Source organism: Grammomys surdaster, unplaced genomic scaffold, assembly GCF_004785775.1.
Source record: "Grammomys surdaster isolate TR1022 unplaced genomic scaffold, NIH_TR_1.0 133, whole genome shotgun sequence".
Lineage (NCBI taxonomy): Eukaryota > Metazoa > Chordata > Mammalia > Rodentia > Muridae > Grammomys > Grammomys surdaster.
This window is the reverse complement of record NW_021604591.1, coordinates 619,574-629,069: the sequence shown is the minus strand read 5'-3', so window position 1 is coordinate 629,069 and position 9,496 is coordinate 619,574. Positions and strand designations below refer to the sequence as shown.

At 46.7% G+C, this 9,496-nt stretch overlaps 1 pseudogene; it reads left to right on the top strand.

The window, feature by feature from the left end:
* Positions 1-784: 784 nt before the first annotated feature.
* Positions 785-3,429, top strand: LOC114616975 (annotated as a pseudogene).
* Positions 3,430-9,496: the final 6,067 nt, after the last annotated feature.

The window sequence follows — 9,496 nt, the reverse complement described above, 5'->3', positions numbered from 1 at the left end:
CTCCCTGCCTATAGATCAGGATATAACTCTCAACTATTTCTCCAGCACCATGTTTACCTGCATGCCACCGTGCTCCTTGCCATGGTGATGATAGACTAAACCTCTGAAACTGGAAGGCTCCAATTAAATGATTTCTTTTATGAGAGTTGCCTTGGACATGGTGTCTCTTCATAGCAATAGAACAGTGATTAAGGCAAGCTACAAATAAAGAAGAGGAAAGGAGATAAATACAGAAAGAGGAGAGACAGTCCTGATAAACCTCAAGGAATCATTATTTTATATTTACCTAAAATTATACACCCTCTCTATATAAGTGTATGTGTATACAGATACGTACATAAACACACATACATGTATATATATATAAATCTATAAATATATGTGTAAATACATATATGAAGTTAAGCCACTTGGTTGATAACGTTCTCCACAAAAGAGTAGACTAACAAAACCCTAGTACTAGACACAAGAAGCTTCCTTTCAAAGAGTTGGACAGTGTAATCCAAGAGAATCCCAAAATTAGATTATCGATGTATTAATTAATAAATACATGTATAAATATATTAATTAGATTATCGACATAGCCCTTGGTTGCTTCTCGGGAGTGGGCCCCTACTGCTGAAGACATCATGCACGACACACAACTCAAGGTGGATCTTACCTGAAAGCCTCTTTCCTGTAGTCTAGGTTCTTGGTTCAAGAAAATACTATGCAAGCTGCCAAGGGAAGGAAGCAACTAAACAGACCTACCCAGCAGCAACACCTATGAACCACAATTATCATCATGGCACGGTATGCCCAAAGGTACGAGCAGCAGCACCCATCTATCTGTGGCAACCAACAGCTGTCTGATTGGATTTAAGGCTCACTCAGCAAGAGGGAAATCATGTCCTGGTGCTGGAAATCCAGCCAGCTTCCTAGGGCTGATGAAGTTAGGGACATTAGAAAGAGTCTGCTGGGCGGATTTCTGAGTTCAAGAGTTCGAGGCTAGCCTGGTCTACAGAGTGAGTTCCAGGACAGCCAGGACTACACAGAGAAACCCTGTCCCTGGGGGGGAAAAAAAAAGAAAAGAAAGGAAAGAGTCTGTTGCCATCCCTACTACATTCTAAATCTTAACTCTTTTTTTTTTTTTCGGGTGTGTGGAGAGGTGTAGCTTCTGCAAAAGTACATCCTATCCAAAACATCCCAGTTTTTGGTTTTTTGTTTATTTGAGACAGGGTTTCCCTGTGTAGACCTGGCTGTCCTGGAACTAGTTATGTAGACTCAACTGGCCTCAAAGATGGAGCGCTGCTTGCCTCTGCCTCCCAAGGACTGGGATTAAGGTTGCCAAAATTCTCCAAACACTTGTGGGGTACGAAGCCAACATGTGCAGCCTGGATTTCCACCCCTATGGTGAGTTTGTGGCCTTAGGTTCCCAGGACACAAACATCAAGCCCTAGGACTGAAAGAGTCAAAGTTATGTGTAAGCTTTAATTACTGTGCCTAAGAGATCCATAAAATTAAAATGTCTCTAACCTGTGAGCCCCTTACCCAAAAGACAGATACTTTCTGAAATGCTGGGGCTATTGTTTATGTAAGATAATAAGCCAAATCGTTTCACTTCCCTAAACAAGTTTGGTTAACTCAACTGCACCAGATATACTTGATCACATGTAGCCAGGAAGTACATAGCCTTATGGGTTTGCTTTTATAAACATCTGGCCAGCATGGCCATTTTCTGGGAACCCCGGAATGGACCTGATCAAAGTCCATCATCCTGGCCAGTATTTAATTAAAGCTTGTTTTAAATATGGCTCAAAATTGTAGTAGTGGTCTTATTCTCACCCTGTGGAATAAATAGAACATCAGGAGGAAGGGTTATGTCTTCCTATCTAGGGGACACAGCCAGGCTGTGTGGTGTCTCTGGTTCAGCCCTTGTGGACAATGGCACCATCAGCAGCTGACCACACAGTGAAGCTCCGGGATCTGACAGCTGGCAAGGTGATGTCTGAGGTCTCTAGTCACACAGGGCCTGTCATCCTGGTGGAGTTTCGCCCCGGTGAGTATCTCCTAGCTTTTGGCATCTGTGACAGGACAATCCACTTCTGGGACCTGGAGACGTTCTAGATGAGCTGCCTTGAAGGGGATCCAGGGCCTGTCAGGGGCATCCTCTTCAATCCTGATGGTTGCTGCTTGTACAGTGGCTTTCAGGACTCACTGTGTGTCTATGGCTAGGAGCCTGAGCACTGCTTTGATGTGGCCCTTGTCAACTGGGACAAGGTAGCTGACTGGGCCATCTATGATGATGAACTGATAGGTGTGGCCTTCTCCCACAGTAATATCTCCTCTTATGTGGTAGACCTGACAAGAGTCCCCAGGACAGGCACGGTGACCCAGGGCCCTGTGCAGGCTAGCCAGCCCCTGACAGCTGGCCACCAACCCTGGTGTCTCCCTCTGCCACATCTATGGGTGGCCCACCACAACCTGCAGCAAGCCTCAGAGGGTGGAGTACAGCTCAGAGAGTAAGTAGCACAGCCCCAACAGTGAAGATGATAGGGATAAGCGTGAGTCCCAGGCCAAGACCCAGAAGTCTGAGGACTACAATGAGCTCTTCCAGCCCAAGAACAGCATCACTTGGACACAATCCTGGAGAAGTGAGCTAGTCTCAGCACTCCCAGAGGATGACACAGTCACAGCAAAGGAGGCCTCAAAACCCAGTCCAGCCATGGATGTGCAGTTGCTGGTGCCAGATCTCGAGGTCCCAGACTAACCTCCAGTCATGACTTCCATTCCTGCACCCAAGACTGAATCCGTTATCATCCCTGCATATAGAATGAGTCCACTGACCTAATCTGACTTCATGCCTGCTGCGTAGGTCCCCAGCAGGCAAAGCTGGTAGATTAGAGTAGCATGTCACAGGTAGGTAAAGGCCACGGTGCCATCTGTGTGCTTCTCACCAGCCATCACAAGGATCCAGACACTATATTATGCCATGTGGACCACAGGACGTACCAAGACATCAGTAGACTTGAGTAGCCATCAGCGACCTGTCTGCGGTGGTGGACCTCTTATACTTTGGCAAAAGAAAGCCTCCCCGTGGAAGCTGGACCTGTGCACCACCAGGCTGCCACAGATGGAGAAACTTCTACAGATTGAGTATGAGAGTATGTCCAGACTGGATGTACCTCCCTGAGGCTGATTCTGCAGCAGGTCCTGGCTCTCATCACTGACATTTTGGCAGCCCAGCCCTCTGTGGGTGTGATCATCAGCCAAGAGGAGAGGCTACACACGTACCAACCGTGCTTCAAACAACTCAAGAGCAGCCGTGCCCTTGTCAAGAGCAAGTTGGGTCTGAAAGGCCTCAATGGTAGTGTCTTTTGTGGGCTGCTCCTACTCATAGCCAGTTTAGACTGGGGAGCTCGCAGTGGGAGCACCAGTAGCCCTCACTGACTTATCCTCACACTCCAGTTTGCTGTATGCCCATGGCCTGTGAGCCTCAGCCTGGCCTCCACTCTTGCCCTGATGGCCATCCTTCACAGTTGTGGACTCAGAGCTTCCTCTCCGGCAGCAGCTTGAAGTCTTTCACAGCCCTTGCTTCTTGAAAGCCTCAGAGCTGCTGCTATAACTTATCAGGCAGAGTTATAAATTTATAATTGTTTCTAACTTCCTTCAAAAAAAATGGCAGCCACCATGCCTGGCTCTATAAATGCTATGCTTACACCACAGATAAGTATAACCACCATCTCTCATCCAAGAAGCTTCTCATTACAAACAAACAGAGCCCATAACAGAAAACCACAACTCAACATAATGAAGAGATCAATGGATCATGGGAGCCCAGTCCCAACAGATACATCTGCATCACAGCTCCAGAATTTACAGCTCAGGGAACATGGGGGAAACAAGAGTGAAAAGCTTCTAGAAGTCAAAACACCAGGAAATCTGCTGTGCAATAGTCTCTCCTAAACATGACTATATAAACAAGACCAGAACAACAGCGATAGCAATGAACCTGTTAATGTGGAAAATTGTGTGGTGCCCCACTCCTAGACAAAGAACAGCAGGCAAGTATTGACAGCTGGGAAAAAGGAGAATTAGCCTCTCCCAGGGATGAGCCCTTTTATTGGTTGTCCAATGCAGGGTGGTCAACCTTGAAACCATATACACACAAACAACAAAAACAAGCCCAGCAGGTCCTGATATATGCATGCATCATATATATGTTATATATGTATATATGTGTGTGTATGTATATTTGTATATACATATGCATGTTATATGTGTGTTATGTATATGCACATATACATATATGTAACAAATAATCAAAGATAAAGAGGTTGAAAGGAAAGGAGGGAAGGTCGAGGAAGAGAGGGAGGAAGGCTTTATTTCAGTTCACAGTTTAAGGATATCGTCCATTCCGGTGGAAGCCCTAGCACCAGGGCCATGATGCAGCCCCTAGTCACACTGTTCAACTTGCTTTCTTCTTTTTATTCAGACTGGGAATCCTTCCTGTCAAGCAGCCCCACCTACAGTTGAGTTGGGTCTTCCTCAGTTGACCTAATCTAGATACTCCGGTAAGGACAAATCCAGAGATTTGTCTTAGGTAGTTACAGATCCTGTCACGCTGACAATCAAGGTTAACCATCAGAGATCCCAAGAGCCAGTCACAGGTAGGTCCTCCATCTTTGTCACACAACAGGAGAGGGTAGGGGTTCATCTGCCTCAGCTGGAAGGAGAGAAACATCCCCCCAAATTGTCCTCAGACAGACCTTTGCTTTACTCACACATGTGTGTGGGTTCTGTGATCACCAGTTCAAGACCAGCCTAGGCTACAGAGCCAAATTCTCTCAAAAACAAAAATCAAAAGAAGCTCTTTCCCATGTATCATATCCACCCCCTCATACAATATATACATGTAAAATGAATTTATAATTCTAGCTAGCCCATACAAAAGACACCCAATCCAGGTATTTTATTTATAAGCTGTAAGCCTCGGTGGAGCAGGTTTGTGGCTATTCTAACTTATTTACCAGCCATAACATCGCTTGTTACTTGCTGTTTCTCCTGGCCATGTGCTCATGGTCCATCTCTTCTCATGGCTGCCTCCTCCACCTCCGTGCCCTCTCTTCTCCCCTCACCTCCCTGCAACCCCCTCACTTGATCTATCCTCAAGTCCCACCTTTCTCTCTCTCTCCTGCCCAATCTAGCCTTTTATTGACCAGTTAAATGGGCGAGCAAGGTTTACACAGAATCACTTGCCTTACATGAGGATCTGCTCATGGGGGCAAGCAGATCTTAGAGCCAGTACTGAGCATTAGAATACAAACAGCACCAGATCAATCTACTATACATACAAATACATATATATGTTTGAGATACAGAGAGAAATTCCAGCTCACCTACTTTCTCTAAGGATCACCTGCTGAGATATCTGCCCTCCACCATACAGAAAAAAGAAATTAGACCAGGGACAAATGGATAGTGATAGAAATAGAGACCATTTATTAAGAAAGATAAATGGGTGGGGGGGTGAAGAGATGGCTAGGCGGTTAAGAGTGAGTGATGTTTCTCCAGAGGACTCGAATTCAGCTCCCACCATCTATGCCCTACTGTTCACAACTACCTGTAACTCTAGCTCCAGAAGGTGACACCTTTGGCCACTGCAAGCACCTGCACCTATATGCATGTGTGCACATATATACAAGTTCACGTGTATGTGTGCGTATACACAGAGAGAGAAAGAGAGAGAGAGAGAGAGAGAGAGAGAGAGAGAGTTGAAATAGAGAGCAATAGAGCAAAAGACATTTCTAAGAGTGGGAGTGGACCAAGGAGTGCAGACAAGACTCAAAGGCCCTGACCCTAAGTCTAGGGTCATTTACATAGCCCCTCCTTCCTTGGCCTTTAGAGATTTGGTGGGAGTTCTCTCTCTACACGTGCTATTTTGATATGTACAGTCTGTGGTGGGTGAGGTTTCCTGTCTTCCTCTGTCATTGTTTTTATTTTCCTCATGTGCCAACCTCGATACCTCTGCTCTATTCCTCTCCACTCTGTTTCACCTTAGAAAGACATCCCTGTTCAACTGTCCAGTGTTCTTTATGGGCAGGGCAGCTGGAGGAGGGAGTGGGGGAGGGCTTGCTTCAAGCTGAAGGTGGTAAGAAGAAAAATTCCAGTTGCAGCAATCAGAATCAGCCTTTGTCAGTACCAAAGACTGAGTCAGAGCCAGAGGCCAGCGAGCAGCCTCTGAGCTGGTGGAGGCTCAACAACGTTCTATGATCCAATCGGAAAGAACGTGTCACAGTGGCAAGCAGGTGAGGCCTGTCATCAGGACAGTCAGGTAGCTGTGACTATAAGCAGTCCACCTGTCAGGATGGAAAATAAATCCACATGGCTGTTCCCTGCCGTGGGCTGCCTTTCCCATGCCACCCCCTGGCGGGCTGGTCCCTCTGGGCAAGTGACAGAGCCATGAGTATTTGTGGAGAACCTGATTGCTAGCAAAAATAATAATCATTCTAAGTGTTGTTGGGTGAGCTGTCATTTCACATGAACTGGTCAGTCCCCACTCTCTTCCACACTCATTAATTAGGCCAGAATGTTCTGAGATAATTATTTTTTCATTTTTAAGGTTAGAACTCAGGGCCTTGCACATAATAGGAAAGTGTTTTACCAGCCACAGGAAGAATTTGTTCATAATTAAAGGATATGTCTCCATAGTTAAAGTCATGCATAGCAAGCATGACAGAGTTGGGATCCCTGGCAGCCCATGTTTCCGCAAAATGTTAGGCAAAATGGCAGCCTGTAAACCCAACACTCAAGAGGCAGAGACAGGAGGTCCCAGGGCAAGCTGGCTGACTAGATTAGTCAAACCGGTGACCTGTGGGTTCCTCAAGAGCACCTGCATAGAGTGGAGAGTAATTGAGGAAGATGCCAGTGTCCTCTTCACCACATGTGTGCCCATACACATACATGTATCTATTCACATCCCAACATGCATACACTGGAAAAGAAAAAAAATGTTAAAAGAATTCCAATCCAGTCGAGTTAGACTCATTTGTTGTAGAAAACTTGGAAACTCATGTAATCATTGGAAAATTATAATTGCTTATAATTCTATGACCATATATGGTGGTAACACTTAACACATTGCAGTGTGGCATAACTCTAGGCTCTTCATGTTATTTGATAAACATTTGTCTCCATTGTTTCTGAGCCAGTGCCTCATGTAGTCCAGGCTAGCCTCACATACCTATAGTCCCAGCACTCAAGAGGTTGAAGCAAGAGGAACAGATCCAACCTGAGCTACACCAAAAACTAAATAAATAAAGGTTCAGTGGGTGAGAGCACTTGTGTCTGCATAAGGATCTGAGATCGAATCCAAGGAACTCACAGGGAATGCTAGGTGCTGGGGCTGGAGAAGTGGCTCAGGCAATTAAGGCTACTGGCTGCTATTCCTGTCACCCACCCAGTGGCTCACAACTGTCTGCAACTCCAGCCCCAGAGGGTCTGATGCCTTTTTCTGGCATGCCTGAGCACCAAGCATGCATGTGGTACACAGACATACATGTACATCATACATGAGGCATCAGATCTCATTACAGATGGTTGTGAGCCACCATGTGGTTGCTGGGATTTGAACTCAGGACCTCTGGAAGTGTAGTCAGTGCTCTTAACCACTGAGCCATCTCTCCAGCCCGGCAACTTTGTTTCTTGTATGTGACCCACAGTAGTCCTGGTCCACATGGGGTAGGAGCTGTTCACCTGCCGTCTAATCAGAAACCTCCTGCAGTGTGAAGTCACTGACATCCTGATACTGCCTCCAGCCCTTCTGTTGCCCTTCCTGTTGAGCTGGGTGTGTTTGTGCTGTCTGTACTGCCTGTATTCACCACAGAGTCCTCACCAACTATGTGTCCCTTGAAAGATCCCATTTCTAGTCCCTTGAACCCGGGACTCATCCAAGCATTCATCCAACCCACTGAGGGGGTCCCTGCAAGTGTTGGACAGGGAAGTGAAGTTGCAAAGAGGTGGGAAACAAAAATCTAGTTCAGCCAGGCAGTGGTGGCAGCCCATGCCTTTAATCCTAGCACTTGGGAGGCAGAGGCAAGTGAATCTCTGTGAGTTCAAGACCAGCCTGGTCTACAGAGCTACCTCTAAGAAAGCCAGAGCTGTACCTGTCTTGGGGGAAAAAAAAAGAACAACCAAAAGAGGAAGGAAGGAAGGGAGGGAGGGAGAGGGGAGGGAGAGAGGGAAGGAAGGAGGGACAAAAAGGAAAAGGAAAAAAAGAAAACCTGGTTCAGATTGACTTTGTCAAGCTGGATCAGACTTCAATGAGTCTAATGCCCGGCAGCTCATTGTCAGTATTCTTAAAACACAGTACAACATTTGGGTAGAGGTTCCCAGGCAGCAATCTTTCCAATGCTGGCACACAATAAAGCTTAAGGTGTGACTACTTAGAAACTCATTTACAAAGTGCATGTGACCATGAGGGTGAGTTCTATAGCTAAAGGCCTAGAATCTAGTGTGGTCTCACACAGGTCAGCAGGCTATAAGACACATGTGACATCTCCCCTAAGGATGGGGAGGAAAAAAAGTCTGGGATAATCATTCTGGGGAATTGGAGTGAGGTCTGCCTCTAAAGCAAAAGATAGGTGAGGCCTAGTTCTACAGATAGCAAAAAGGTCATTAGGTCATTAACAAGATCCATGCCCAGCCTTCTGGGCAAGAGAAACAGGTATTTTATCTCCTCCATTGATTAGAGGCCCCTGTGTGTTTAGCATTCTTGGTTTCCCTAGTGATCTGTGGGAACAAGGACCTTTGTGTCCCACAACACCCTACCACACCCATCCAGTCCTCAGAAGGACCCTGTTAAGGTTTGGATCGAAAGGCTCCCAGTCTGTGGCAGTGCCAGGAGATGGTGGACCTTTAAGAGGTAAGACCCAGGTGGGAAGAAGTTAAGCTCCTCCTCTCTGCCCCCCAGCTGCACAGTTTGCTACGGGTATGCCACCTCCCACGGGGCCAAAGGTGGCAGGCAATTGGCCTTGAACTGAAGCCACCAAATCCTTGAGCCAAAGTAAAGCTTACCTCCCCCTTTGAGGTGATAGGCTTGGCTGACTTGTGGAGTCTTGGAAGGAGTCTCCCCATTAGCTCCAACACTTCCACGTTTCCTTGGGGGGGGGTCTCAGCCTCTTTGATAGACCATATGGGGAGTGAAGTTATCGGAAATCACAGAGATGGGTGAACAGTTCATTGGACGGGTGAAGAAATCAAGTCTCAGAGAAAAGCCTGAGGTCAGCCCAGAAGCAAAGGCTTCTGTCAAAGCTCCATGAGCAGACCTTGCTGCACTGAGAAGCACACAAGAGTGTGGCAGATGGACTCAGGTCTTGAGTTTGCAGAGGCCAGAAGAGGTAGTCAGATCACCCGGAACTGAGTTCTAGACAGTTGTGAGCCCCATGTGGGTGCTGGGAATGGATCCGGGTCCCCTGAAAGAGTCGGACATGCCCTTGGCTGCTGTGTCTTCTCCCTA